Below are 14,227 nucleotides of genomic sequence, written 5' to 3' on the forward strand. Positions count from 1 at the left end.
TTCAGACAATTGTCCAATTTAGTGGACATGTTTAGGATGATCCGAATGCCCATATCTCAAATTTTTTAAACTCTGTAATACTTTTAAAATTAATGGGGTGTCAAATGATGCTATTAGATTAAGATTATTTCCTTTTTCTTTACATGATAAAACTAAAAGTTGGCTTCATTCTCTTCCTACAAGTTCTATCACCACATGGGATGTTCTAGCTCCAAAATTCTTGACTAAGTACTTTCCACCTTTCAAGACTGTAAAGATGCGTAATGATATCACTTCTTTTGTGTAGATAGAGATGGAGTCACTGTATGAGGCTTGAGAGCATTTTAAGGAGCTCCTAAGGAGATATCCACATCATCAATTACCCGTTTAGCATCAGGTACAAACTTTTTATAATGGTTTATCTCCTACTAATTATTCTATGATTGATGTAGCTACAAGAGGTACCATTAATCAAAAAATTAAGAAAGAAGTCTTTGATCTGATTGACGAGATGGTATCAAATAGTTATCAGTGGCAAACAGATAGGATGATACCAAGCAGACTAGCAACTGTGCATGGAGTGGATAGCATCCCAGCTTTATCAGCTGAGATTGTAGCTCTTCAAGTCGAATTCAACAACATAATGGGAGCAGCTATGCATGTACAGAGCATTATTTGTGAGCTATGTGGAGGAGGACACGATACAAGCGACTGTCAGATAAGTAATCCCTTTGCTAAAGCCGCAGAATTAGCTAACTATTTTGGTAATTTTTTCAGGCTGTAGTAGAATAATCCTTACTCCAACACCTACAATCAAGGGTGGAGGCAGCATCTAAACTTCTTGTGAAGTAATAAAAATGCAGCACAGCAACCACCCTCAGGATTTTAAGTACCTGAAAAGAAGCTTGACACAGAGGAGCTGATGGTCAAATTCATACAGAACCAAGAAGCAACCATGCAAAATCTAGAAACCAGGCTTAGACAGGACCAAGAAGCCGCCATTCAAAATTTGGAGACAAAGCTTAGGCAGTGTTGGGTTCTGATGGTACAGCGGAAGGGCTAGATGTTTAAAATTTTTATTCAAAACATCTGATGCGCCAAAATCTTAATGCTTAGAAACTCCTGACTATAACAATCAAAGCATAATAAAATTAAACTTGGATAAGAAGAATACCTGTAATGCTAATCTCAATTTTCATAAGGCATCCAAATATTTATCCTCTAATGGTGATCCATACAAAAATCGAACCAAAGACAACGCTCCTCCTTCATCTTGCTTCAAGAGTTTTAGTCCCTAAAACTCGACTAGCCATCAGTCAATCAAATCTTCTTCCAGACCTGAGTCTGGACCTCTTAGAACCTCACACTGGACCTAACCACCTTCTTTTGGACCTCTTAAACCCTTAGAGACCTTAGGAATAGGCTTATCTTAAAGGAATAAGACTTGTCCTAAATCCTAGAGTTGTAAGAGAGGGAGAAAGAAATTGGATAGGATGTGTAAGAGTTGAATGATCAACCCTATCTACCATCCCCTATTTATAGAACCAAAGGAGGCACCAACAGAGAAGCCACACCCCTTCCAAAAAGGCTTATCACGCTCATATATCACTTATTTGAGAGTCTTCAAGTAGAAAGACTCATCAGAGGTGATACGTCGATTCAGCCTCTCTCACATGCGCACCAAAATTAAGGATGCTTTTGGCATCCCTTCCTGATTCAGACTGCCCCATAATTTGCCATGTGGCAAATGTTGAGATTTGATGCCTCAAGATTCGATTCACATTGAGTCCACAACGAGGTCCAGGATAACGAACGGAGTCCAACGAGTCCAACAACAGCCCAAATAGAGTCTAGACGGTGAAGATACATATGAAAAAAGCTTAGAGCAGGTGGCATGGCACACGAGGCAGTGGAGGCGGACGGTGGTGCAGTCGGGCCCAACGAATGCACGCGCATAGGCACGCACGGCCCAGCACGCAGGTGGGCCCAATGCGGGTGCACGTGTGGGCCGGCCCAGAGCACGTGTAGGTGCCCAAGCCCAGCACCCTACGCAGTCCACCGTGGACCGCTGGGTGCTGGACGATCCATGGAAGCCGCATGGACCGATCATGCAGTCCACATGTAGTCCACGGGCATTTTTGCACGATTCGATGGCTCTAGAGTGAGCTGTTTGTGATTGAATGGCTAAGGATGACTCCAAGCATGATCAAAAGCTGTAATGCGCAATTGGACGGTTCTGATGCAAGTCGATCACGATCGGATGGTTATGGATGGTGCTAGGATTGATTGGGACTCAATATTCCTAGTGTAATAGTATTTTTAAGATTCTAAAGCCTATATAGCTTCTATTGATGAGTCGTTTACTGCATTGGGTAGCTAGTGATGTCTTGGAGATATAGAAAGACTTCAAGAGAGGTTTCAAAGAGCTTTTGTGAGGGTTTTAGGGCTTCTTATTGAGAGACTCTTGTACAAGGGTTGAGTGGTGATTTTCTCTTATATTAGTTATATTTTATTCTCTCATAGTGAAGCTTGCACGCCCCGTGAAGGTAAGCTTGAGGTCAATTCATATATTTATGTTATATTTTTTATTTTTTTTTATTTTTTTTTCTACTGCACCGTATGGTACCGGATCCTACACAATAATTGGTATCAGAGCAAGATGGTACTAGAGCATAGGTTGCGGTAGTGGTGATCATGATAGAAGATGGAGAAGACAAGCACAATCAAGGTAGAGATCAACCGATTCGATGGGAAGAGTAATTTCTCCTTGTGGCAGGTAAGGATGAAGGATGTGCTCATCCAGCAAGGGTTGATAGATGCTCTCTTGTGCGAGGAGAAGCCAACTACCATAGAGGTGCAGGATTTGAGGCAGCTCCAGATGTAGATGGTAAGTATGATTTGTATGTACCTAGTAGATGAGATGGTGATCTATGTACTTGATGAGACTTCTCCGACGGTGCTGTGGTTGAAGCTCGAGGAGTTGTATATGGCGAAGTCTCTCACCAACACTCTCTTTCTCTAGAGGTAGTTCTACTAGCTGTAGATGACTGAAGAGCAGAGTGTGTAGGAGCATCTCAGCCACTTTCAGAAGATTCTCATCAACCTCCTCAGTGTTGGTGAGAAAGTTGAGAAGATCAGGGTGCTAGTTTTACTAGCGTCATTTCTCCCTTCGTATGAGTCCTTGGTGACTGTTCTTCTAGTAGAGAAGAGCACCATCAAGATGGATGAGGTCACCATGGTGATTCTCCAAAATGAGGTTCTCAAGAGGGAGAACCCAGCTTCTAGCTCAGGTGACAACAACTCAACTTTGGTGGTTTCTGAAGGAGCAGGAGATAGTAGACAGAGTGACAGGAGATCGCGACAAGGGTGGTCCAAGTCTAAGATGAGAGACTTGAGCAAGACCAGATGTTATCAATGTGATGAGTTGGGGCATCTAGCCAGAGATTGCCCTCAACTCAGAGATCGGACGAGGGCTACTACAGCGACGGTCAGTAGCGAGTTAGAAGATGATGTCCTAGAGATATCTAACGAGGTATCTACTTTTTTTCAATAGTGAATTTTAGATTCTGCATGCATCTATCATGTATGTTACAGAGAGGAGCAATTTAACTCTCTGGAGAGTAGTGAGAGCACTATTTATCAGTCGGATGGATCAAGCTGTGCGATCAGAGGCATCGAGATGATCAGTTAGATGACACATGATGGTGTAGTGAGGGGAATGGGAGAGGTTCGATACATATCCGATTTTAGATAAAATCTTATCTCACTGAGCAGACTAGATTCGAAAGGCTACAGGATGGTAGCTGTGGAGAAATTCTGAAGGTGTTACGCAGCGATAGGATTATTTTGGAAGAAAAGAAGAGGATGAGAGGACATTACTACTTGACGGAGAGCTTAGTATGAGGTGGAGTTTTAGGAGCCAGGAGGAGTCCAGAGTGAGGTGGAGCTCCAGATAGAGGTGGATCGGGCACTAGATGGAAGACTCAGAAGGATGAGAGGCGACATCGTAGAATGAAGTTTCTATTACCGTAGGAGACTTCTTCGAGCAGGTCTTTGATCAGAGTGGATATAGTCCATGATGGAGATAGGATCGAGCAGCCTGGCTCAACTTGCACATTTGTCCATCCATGAGACAGCAGGCATGCCCCAAGGTATGGGGGTGAGATGGATCATAGACTCTAAGAAATAGATGGAGGTCGAATATCGAGTCGAGATGAAGATTATTGAGATTTGATATCTCAAGATTCAGTTCACACTAAGTCCACAGTGAGGTCCAGGATGATGAATGGAGTCTAATGAGCTCAAGAATAGTCCAAACGGAGTCTAGACGGCGAAGATATGCGCAAAAGAAGCTTGGAGCAGGTGGCACGACGTACGAGATGGTGGAGGTCAGCAGTGGGCTGACGGTGGTGCAATCAAGCTTGGCAAATGCGCGTGTGTGTAGTGCAGGCACACGTGTGGGCGAGCCCAGAGCATGCGTGGGTGCCCGAGCCCAGAGCATGCGTGGGTGCCCGAGCCCAGCACCCTGCGCAGTCCATCGTGGACCACAGGGTGCTGGGCGGTCCATGGAAGCGACGTGGAATGATCACACGGTCCACACACGGTCCACGGGCAATTTTGCATGATCCAACATCTCTGGAGTGAGCCATTCATGATCAGACAGTTGAGGATGACTCCGAGCATGATCAGGCATGATTAGAGGCTGTAGTGCATGATCGGATGGCTCTGGTGCGAGCCGATCATGATCGGACAGTCACAGATGGTTTTAGGATTGATTGAGACTCAGTATTCTTAGTATAACAATATTTTTGAGATTCTGGAGCCTATATAGCTCCAATTGATGAGCCATTTATTGCGTTGGATAGCTGATGATGTTCTGGAGGTGCAGAAAGGCTTTAAAAGAGATTTCAGAGAGCTTTTATGAGAATTTTTGGACTTCTTATTGAGAGTCTCTTGTAGAAGGATCGAGTGGTGAGTTCTTCTTATATTGATTATATTTTATTTTCTCATAGTGAAGCTTGCACACCTCGTGGAGGTAGGCTTGAGGCCAATCCACGTATTTGTATTATGTTTTTTGTTTTATTTTTTCTTTCTTTCTGCTACACTGTATGGTACTAGATCCTACACAATAGGCAAGGGCATTTGAAATTGAATTCAAGGGACTTGATAAGCAAATAAGAGGCACCTCCTTCTGCCCAAAGCAGAAGGACTCATCAGGCGTCTCTTCATGAGTTCTACAGATCACTCACATGCACATGCTGGTCAAAGGGCATTTTGGCATCCTTCCACCCATCAGATAAATCTGAGATTTTCAACGTGTAAACCTCACTTGAGTATGAATTCAAATAGTAGAAAAATCTGATAAGGGGATGCTTCCTTCTGCCCAAAGTAGAAGGACACTTATCACACCTCTTCGTGTGATATGCAGAACTCTCACGCACACCAAAAATTTCCAAATGTTCCACACCCATTTAGATGCCAAATCATCCTTTAAAAAAGGTTCCAAGGAGGTTAGAAATCTGACTTCTACATCCTAAGGGTCAGAGACCCAAAGCCAAAGGACTCTAGTCTTTTTGCATGCTAAAAACAAAGTGGGCATGTGCTCTACTCCAATTTAGTGCCAAGAGTCCTTAACCACTTGGACTCTTAGTTTTAGAACATGGATAAAGGCTTTAAGACCCCTATTTTGGGATGCCTTTAAGTGGCTTAATCTAACCCAAATGCTCACCAAATTGGGTTAGCAAATTAGCAAGGATTGAGACCAAATTGATCTCCCAAGGAGCTAGAATTTTTACACATGCTAGCATGCTTACCGAAGACCCTGATTGGATTCAAAATTTCAATCAACCTTATCAAAAAGGATCCTTGGCTAATTTTTTTATGCATGTGACCTATTGAGTTCCACATCTAGCTAGCAGTAGGTCTGGATGCAAGTTGACCTAATTTGATTAGACTCCTTCTAATCGATTAAGATCCAAAAGGAGCTAATCCGAGTTCAGCAATTAGAATCCTTTCTAATTGGCACTCGAATTAAATTCTTTAATTCGATCAAATCTACAAGTTAAAATTTTTATCTAGCAATGTATCATGATTACTCAGAAGATATAAAATTTGATAAAAATATCAAATATACCCTTCAGTAGAAAGTCATCATGCAATTCAATCTTTTGATCATCTCTGCATCTCGAATATGTTCATGAGTATAGAATTATATCAAACTCAAACATATATTCATATCAATTCTCTATCAATCAGTGATGACTTTAATGATGAAGTATTAGAAATTCTTTCTAATCTTCATCCTACTTTTGATCAAAAGATTTTTTTTCAAGTCATCTAGTGATGAGAATTCATAGGATGTAATTTTCTCTTACTAAGAGTGATCGATTCCTTATTGACCGACTCACAATCTTCATACACACTTCACCATATCCAGAATATCCTATATATGTCTTAATGTCATGTTTGGATATGAACCAAAATATAAATTCATATGCATAAGATTCTTTATTGATCTCAGGTCTAAGGATCACTTGCACAACTCCCACTTTGACAACCATCTTTTAACATACAAGTAAGGCTTTCATAAGATGCTCTTTGTTGGTGAGTCAATTTAGTGGATTATTTTTAAATGAGTATTCACATCCTTATATTAGTATCTCTACATAAATGGCTAATGAGATCAGTCACCCTCTCTATCGAGCATACATAGGATGTGCCAGTCTTTCTAAAATATTGATCTCCGACTCAATATTTTTATGATCAGAAATATTTAAGATTAAAATTTTAAGATTTTAGATCTCATAGACATGACCCATTCATGTCTCCAAAATTATTATCCTTATCTTTGAGATTCATCATAATCTTAAATATAGTAAGATGCAACTAAAATGATGAATCAAATATCTCATTTCATTATCAAAAAAAAAATATCATTACATAAGTTGGAAATTTACAAAGAAAAATTCCATCACATCACACATGGGATTGTCTTATAGAGCACTCTTCTTTCAATCTCTCACTTACATTAAAGCCAATTATCTTTGTATTTCAATTTCATACAATCAAAATAGCGATCAAATAGCTGTTGTGGTACGACTTTGGTGAATGGGTCAGCTATATTGTTCTTTGTGTCTATTTGTTCAAGGACAATATCTTATCACTCTATAATTTTTCAAACAAGATAGAAGCATTTGAGGATATGCTTGGATCTTTGATGAGACCTAGATTCTTTAGCTTGAATAATGGTCTCAGTGTTATCATAATAGAGTGGCACCGATCTTTCAATCTTAAGAATGACTCCTAATTTTATGATGAATTTTTTCATCCAGTTAGCTTCTTTAGTGGCTCCACTAGCAGCAATGTACTCTACCTCAGTGGTTGAGTTAGCTTTGTCGACTGCTTAGAATTTTTTTAACTCACTGCTCCATCATTTAGGATAAACACATACTCTGAAATCGACTTGCTATCACGGGGTCAGATTGAAAACTAGAATCTATATATCCCTCTAGTTTCAACTCTCCTCCAAATATTAAAAAAATATCTTTAGTCCTCCTTAGATATTTAAGAATATTTTTCATAGTTTTTCAATGATCCTCTTCTGGATTAGCCTAAAATCTGCTAGCTATGCCTAAAGCATAAGCAATATCAGGTCTGGTATATAGCATAGCATATATTATTGATCCCATAGCCGAAGCATAAGGGATTTCACTCATTCTCTTCCACTCCTCTAGTGTCTTAGGATATATTTTCTTGGAGAGACGTATGCCATGACTTATAGGCAGGTAACCTCTTTTACTTGCCTCTATGTTGAACTTTTTCAATACGAGATCTATATATCGAGATTGGGACAAGCCTAACATCCTCTTAGATATATTTTTATAGATCTTTATACCTAGTATATAGGATGCTTCACCCAAATCTTTCATGAAAAACTTATTCGATAGCCAAATTTTGATCGATTGCATCATTGAGATATCATTCCCAATGAGCAATATGTCATCGACATACAAAACCAAGAAGACAATAGCACTTCCACTTATCTTCTTATATATACATGGTTTATTTTCATTTTTAACAAAGCCAAACTTTTTGACTGTTATATCAAATCGGATGCTCCAACTCTTCGAAACCTGTTTCAATCCATAGATGGATTTTTTTTATCTTGCATGCTCGATTTGTCCTTCCACTTGAGATAAATCTCTCTGACTGAGTCATATAGACCACTTCCTCAAGATTATCATTGAGGAAAGTAGTTTTGACATCTATCTGTCAGATTTCATAGTCGTAGTATGCAGCTATAGCAAGCAAAATTCAAACGAACTTGAGCATAGCCATTGGTAAGAAGGTTTCATCATAGTCAATTCCTTATCTTTGTCTAAAATCTTTCGCCATCAACCTAGCTTTATAGGTTTCTACTTGGCCATCTACTTCAATCTTTTTTTTGAAGACCCACTTGCATCCTATTGGGGTCACACCTTCAGGCATGTCAATCAAGGTCCACACTTGGTTAGTGTACATGGAGTCTATTTTAGATTTCATGACTTCCAACCAACTGTCTGAGTCTCTACTCATGAGAAGTCTGAATATGTCAGTGAATCATCATCCTAAATGATGTTGATCAAATTATCATGCTCAATGATAAAACTATATCTTAGAGGTGCTTGACGCACTCTATTTGGCCTTTGGAGAGGAGGTATGTATAATGGATGTATCTCATCCTTGGGTACTTCTATTTGAGGATCTCTTTGCAGTCCAATCACAAGCACTTTTGGATTGATTTGCAAGTCTTGAACTTCATCAAGTTCAATATTCCTCCCACTGCCTCCTTCTTGGATGATTTTATTTTTTAAGAAAGTGACATGCCTACTAACAAATATCTTTTGTTTAGTAGGATGGTGTAGTATCCATTAGTTTTCTTAAGATATTCTACAAATCTGTACTTGTCTGATCTAGCATTAAGCTATGTCCAAAGATATTTTTAACATAAACAGAATAGCTCCAAATCTTAAGATGTTTAAGATTGGGCTTCCTTTCCTTTCACATCTCATATGGTACTAGTAACAGACTTTGAAGGTATCCTGTTCAATATGTATGTGATAATTTCTAGGATATATCCCCATAATGATACTGAAAGATCGGTGAAGCACATCATAGACTGCACCATATCCATCAAGGTGCGATTCCTCCTTTCTGCTATACCATTTAGTTGTGGTGTATAAGGAGTTCATTCAGAGAGAATACAATAATTCTGAAGATGATCAAAAAATTTACTGGTTAAGTACTCTCTTCCTCGATCAGATCGAAGAACCTTGATATTTTTTTCAATTTATTTTTCGATCATACTTTGATACTCCTTGAACTTATCAAAAGCTTTAGATTTATGTTTCATAAGATACACATATTTGAACCTTGATAGATCATCCGTAAGAGTGATGAAATAGGAGTATCCTCCTCTGACCTGAGTTGTCATCGGTTCACATACATCTGAAAGTACTAGGACTAATAGCTCTTTTGCCTTATCTCCATATTTAGAAAATAGAGTCTTAGTCATCTTACCTATGAGACAAGATTCACAAGTTCTCAATGATTCATAATCATATGGGTCAAAAAAATTTTCTTTGTATAACTTGTTTATCTTTGACTCACTAACATGACCAAGGTGGTAATGCCAGAGATATATGATATTCACATCTTCTCTCTTTCTTTTTAAATTTATATCAATATGAAAAATATTTTCATTAAGTGCTAGAATTAAAAGATTGTTATCAATATAACGACTTTATTTCTTTGTTTTAAAAATAAAGATATAAAAATAATATTTCTAATGACCTTAAGCATGTAATAATAGTCTTTTAACTTTAAAGTCTTATCTGAAGGTAAATTAAGCATATAGGTTCCCATAGCCTCTGGGTAATAGACTCTCCACTTGTGCTATAAAGCTCAAAGTCATCTCTTTTCAGACCTCTAATATTCTGTAATCGCTGTAATGAATTACATATATGACAGCTTTAAATCTTAAGATGTTTAAGATTAGGCTTTCTTCCCTTTCATATCTCATATGGTGTACAAGTAATAGACTTTGAAGGTATTCTGTTCAATATATGTGCGACAGTTTCTAGGGTATATCCCCAGAATGATACTAGAAGATCTGTGAAGCACATCATGGACTACACTATATCTATCAAGATGCGATTCCTCCTTTCTACTCCACCATTTAGCTGTGGTGTATAAGGAGGAATCCATTCAGAGAGAATACCATAATTCTTAAGATGATTAAGAAATTCACTAGATAAGTACTGTTCTCCTCGATCAGATTGAAGAATCTTGATATTTTTTTTAATTTATTTCTTAACTATACTTTAATACTCCTTGAACTTATCAAAAGCTTCAAATTTATGTTTCATAATATATGCATATCCGAACCTTAATAGATCATCCGTAAAAGTGATGAAATAAGAATATCCTCCTCTAGCTTGAGTTGTCATCGATCCACATACATCTGAATGTACTAGGGCTAATAGCTCTTTTGTCCTATCTCCATGTCCAGAAAATAGAGTCTTAGTCATTTTACCTATGAGATAGGATTCATAAGTTCTCAATAATTCATAATCACATGGGTCAAAAATTTTTTCTTTGTATAACTTGTTTATCCTTGACTCACTAACATGACTAAGGCGGCAATGCCAGAGATATGTGTTATTCATATCTTCTCTCTTTCTTTTCAAATTTCTACCAATATGAAAAATACTTTCATTGAGTGCTAAAATTAAAAAATTATTATTAATATAACCACTGCAATAAAATTTATTAGAAAAAGAAATGGAGCAACTATTGCCCATTAACTTTATTTTATAGTCTTGTTTTAATAACAAAGGTACAGAAATAATATTTCTAACAATTTTAGGCATGTAATAATAGTTTTAATTCCAAAATCTTTTTTGAAGGTAAATTAAGTATACAGATTCTCACAGCCTCTGTGCTAATGGATTTTTCACTTATGCCATAAAGCTCAAGGTCACCTCTTTTCAGACCTCTGATATTTTGTAGTCACTATAATGAATTGTATATATGCAATCCACGGACAGTATCCAATACTCAAATATTAGAATCTAATGCACTCAATGAAAAATAGGTCTGTATCATATATACACCTTTCGGTACAGCACTTGCACCCTACTTTAAGCTTGCAAGGTAATTTTTGCAATTATTCTTCCTATGTCCTATCATGCCACAAAGATAACAGGTAATATTCGTAGAGACATCCTGTGCCTTCCTATTATCATTGATCGAATCAGGATCAAAATATTCCAGATCATTAGAGAACTTCTCTTGTGTGAATCTAATTCATAAGTTCCTCAACCAGTCCACATTATATGAATCGGTCAATATTTTTCATTTATGGCATCATACGTGAGAATGAAGAAGCCATAATATAGAATTGAATCTACATAAAATTAAGAACAATAGTATAAGTAGACTATTCATGTTTGACATGTATAACTAGATGAGATTTTTTATTCTAGTTATTCCTCTCACTATTTTATCATATACCATAGCCCTCTTTATGGTAGATGAGAAAATCCTAAACTAGTTTCTTAGTGGGATTGAGACCCTAATCTCTTAATAAAATTTTATGGATATCACAACAAACTCCAATAAGTTCAAAGGTAGAAAAACCTATCCAATTACATCTCATGCAAATTCTCAATATAATCTTTGCCTCTAAAAATACTCATAGCCTTATGGATGTCATAATAAACTATAGTATTTTCTAGTTAAATCAGATCCTTCATTTTTATATAGCCATATCAAAAAAATACTGGTCTTATGGATATCATAACAAAGCAACATATCAAAATATGCCATAAAGCATGTAATATGCATCAAAACAACCTCACATATTTTTTCATAGCAAGCCTTATGGATATCACAACAAATCTACTATAATTTTTGACAGGATATTGACTTAGCATGAAGGAAGGCAAATATAGTGTTTAAAATACTAAGCAACCATCATTCAAGATTTGAATTAATCCAATTGATCAGAAAAGTGTTAAGATTGATGGGGGTCCCCCTGTTGTTTCTTAGACACTAATAAATTAGCCAGATCAGCAAACAGAACCAATTAAAGAATCACCATACTTGAAATACTTCTTAGACACCCATTGATTAATCGATTCAAAAAATTAGTCAGCTACTAGTTCATAATACTATGACTTAATATAATTTTTGTGCGGGCTTTAATGGTCTTATGCACATCTGAATTCAACCAATCATAACGATATACTATTATAGTTGTATTATAATATTCATGACAACTAATCATTAAATCAATGCATCTAATCATATCTCATGATCATAATCATGATATCATACAACTAAACATATCTCTAAAATATATTAACATGATCAAAATCATAACTTCAAGCATCTAAATATATCTTTAAGATATATTAGGGTTTGGATGTTCAATTGGGTTTGACCATTGGTCCGACTTGAATCAAACCAAAAATCCTAGCTTGATTACAATCAAGACAAAATTCCAAGCTTTGATTGTATAAATCAAGGTAGGCTCTGATACCACTATTGAATTTCAATGGTACAGTGGAAGAGCTAGGTGTTTAAAATTTTTATTCAAAATATTTGACGTACAAAAATCCTAATACTCAGGTGTTAGATGTGTGCCCTAGAAGTCAATCTTGGCTGATACATACTTTTTTCTAAGGTATATTTTATACTTGATGAGCAGTCTTTATAACCAATCATGTCTTATGTATCCATGATTTATCTTAAAAATTAACAAAAATAATTTTATATATTCTCAAGGTGTTGAGAATTTGAGACATACATCATTAGTGGTTAATCTCTAAATACTTTCGATCGAAGGATCGTCACAGAAGATAGTGATCAATTCATTCAAGATCAGTGCATGGATCACCTCTCTTTAGGGCAGATGAGTCTCGAGTCTACAGTGTAAACACACTGGGATGAGAGTGCAAGTGGTTGTTTGAGAATAACTTGCATTGAGCGTGACCAATACAAAAAACTACTTGGATGTTTACTCACTCGTCAGTGGTTTTCTCGATGTTACAGTGGTGTGACTGGTCCTTTGACCTGCAGTGTGTTGGCTATTCACAGTGTGTTGGCTACTTAATTTGACTGACATTCTCTTGATCCCCAGCCATTCAGATTCTTGCTGTGTATATTGGTTATTATTGGTTCAGGTTCACTGTTTGGAGTATGATGTACCTAGATGGAATCTATCGACCTTGGTAGAAAAAAAAAATCCTATGTGATTTATAAGACAGAGTTCAGAAAATCTCTAGCCAAAGTAAGAGTGAATACTAAAAAAAAATTTTTACAGAATTCACAGATGAACTCGAGTCGAGCCAATCTAGCATATGACTGATGATTGGGTTTGACAAGTTCTCCATGATCTCTATCAAGTCGGGACTTATGATAGAGAGATTATATCACACGATAACTACACCTAGAGATTCATTAATTTTTTTATTCTACTGGGTTGCCACTACATATTGCTAGACGTTACTGGTAGATCGTGAGAACTCACTAAGATTATTTTTGGATCAATAATTTTTGTTGAGGTGAGTTGGAATCATTTTAGCCCATCGAAAAGAGTTTCGATGATACTGTGATAGAGATCACAGTATGTCTCACTACCAGACAGAATAGAATCTAAAGGGTCACACACATAAAGAGCATGATTTGATCAATAGCTTGGATTATATTCGAATTATCAATCGGATTGATAGTTTAAATTTTAAAAATTGTTAATTTATAATCGTTACAGTTTTGGCTGCTGCTAATTGTAAGTATAGGGACTTAATTATAAATATTATAATTTTTTTTTAAATTGATTAAATTATAAATTAAATTTTAATTAATTTAAATTAAATTTAATTTAATTAAACTTAAATTAATTTAATATTAATTAGATTCAATTATCCAAATCAAATTTGAATTTCAAGCTTGATTGGATCAAGCTTGACAACCTTTTCGAATTCGGCTCATTTCAGACTCAATTTGAATCCGATTAAGACCAAATTTGAACCAGTAGAACCATGACTCAGAGAGTCTAAGTTTCTTGAGGCTCTCTCTCCAAAACTTATGCCAGGAAAAGAAGTGGGTGATGGTTTTCTCGTTGCCTCTTTCTTCATGCATGCGTGAAGGAGAGGGGGCGCCAATAGTTGGCGCTCCACCTTATTTGGAATTCTTTCTCATTCAA

The 14,227-nt window shown here is 36.9% G+C and overlaps 1 non-coding gene across 1 annotated transcript; it reads right to left on the reverse strand.

The window, feature by feature from the left end:
* Positions 1-253: 253 nt before the first annotated feature.
* LOC114912785 (small nucleolar RNA R71) lies at positions 254-360 on the reverse strand. Its single transcript, XR_003798626.1, has one exon. It is a non-coding gene; the product is annotated as a small nucleolar RNA R71 (small nucleolar RNA).
* Between the last annotated feature and the right edge of the window lie 13,867 nt (positions 361-14,227).

Source organism: Elaeis guineensis, chromosome 6 (genome assembly GCF_000442705.2).
Source record: "Elaeis guineensis isolate ETL-2024a chromosome 6, EG11, whole genome shotgun sequence".
NCBI lineage: Eukaryota > Viridiplantae > Streptophyta > Magnoliopsida > Arecales > Arecaceae > Elaeis > Elaeis guineensis.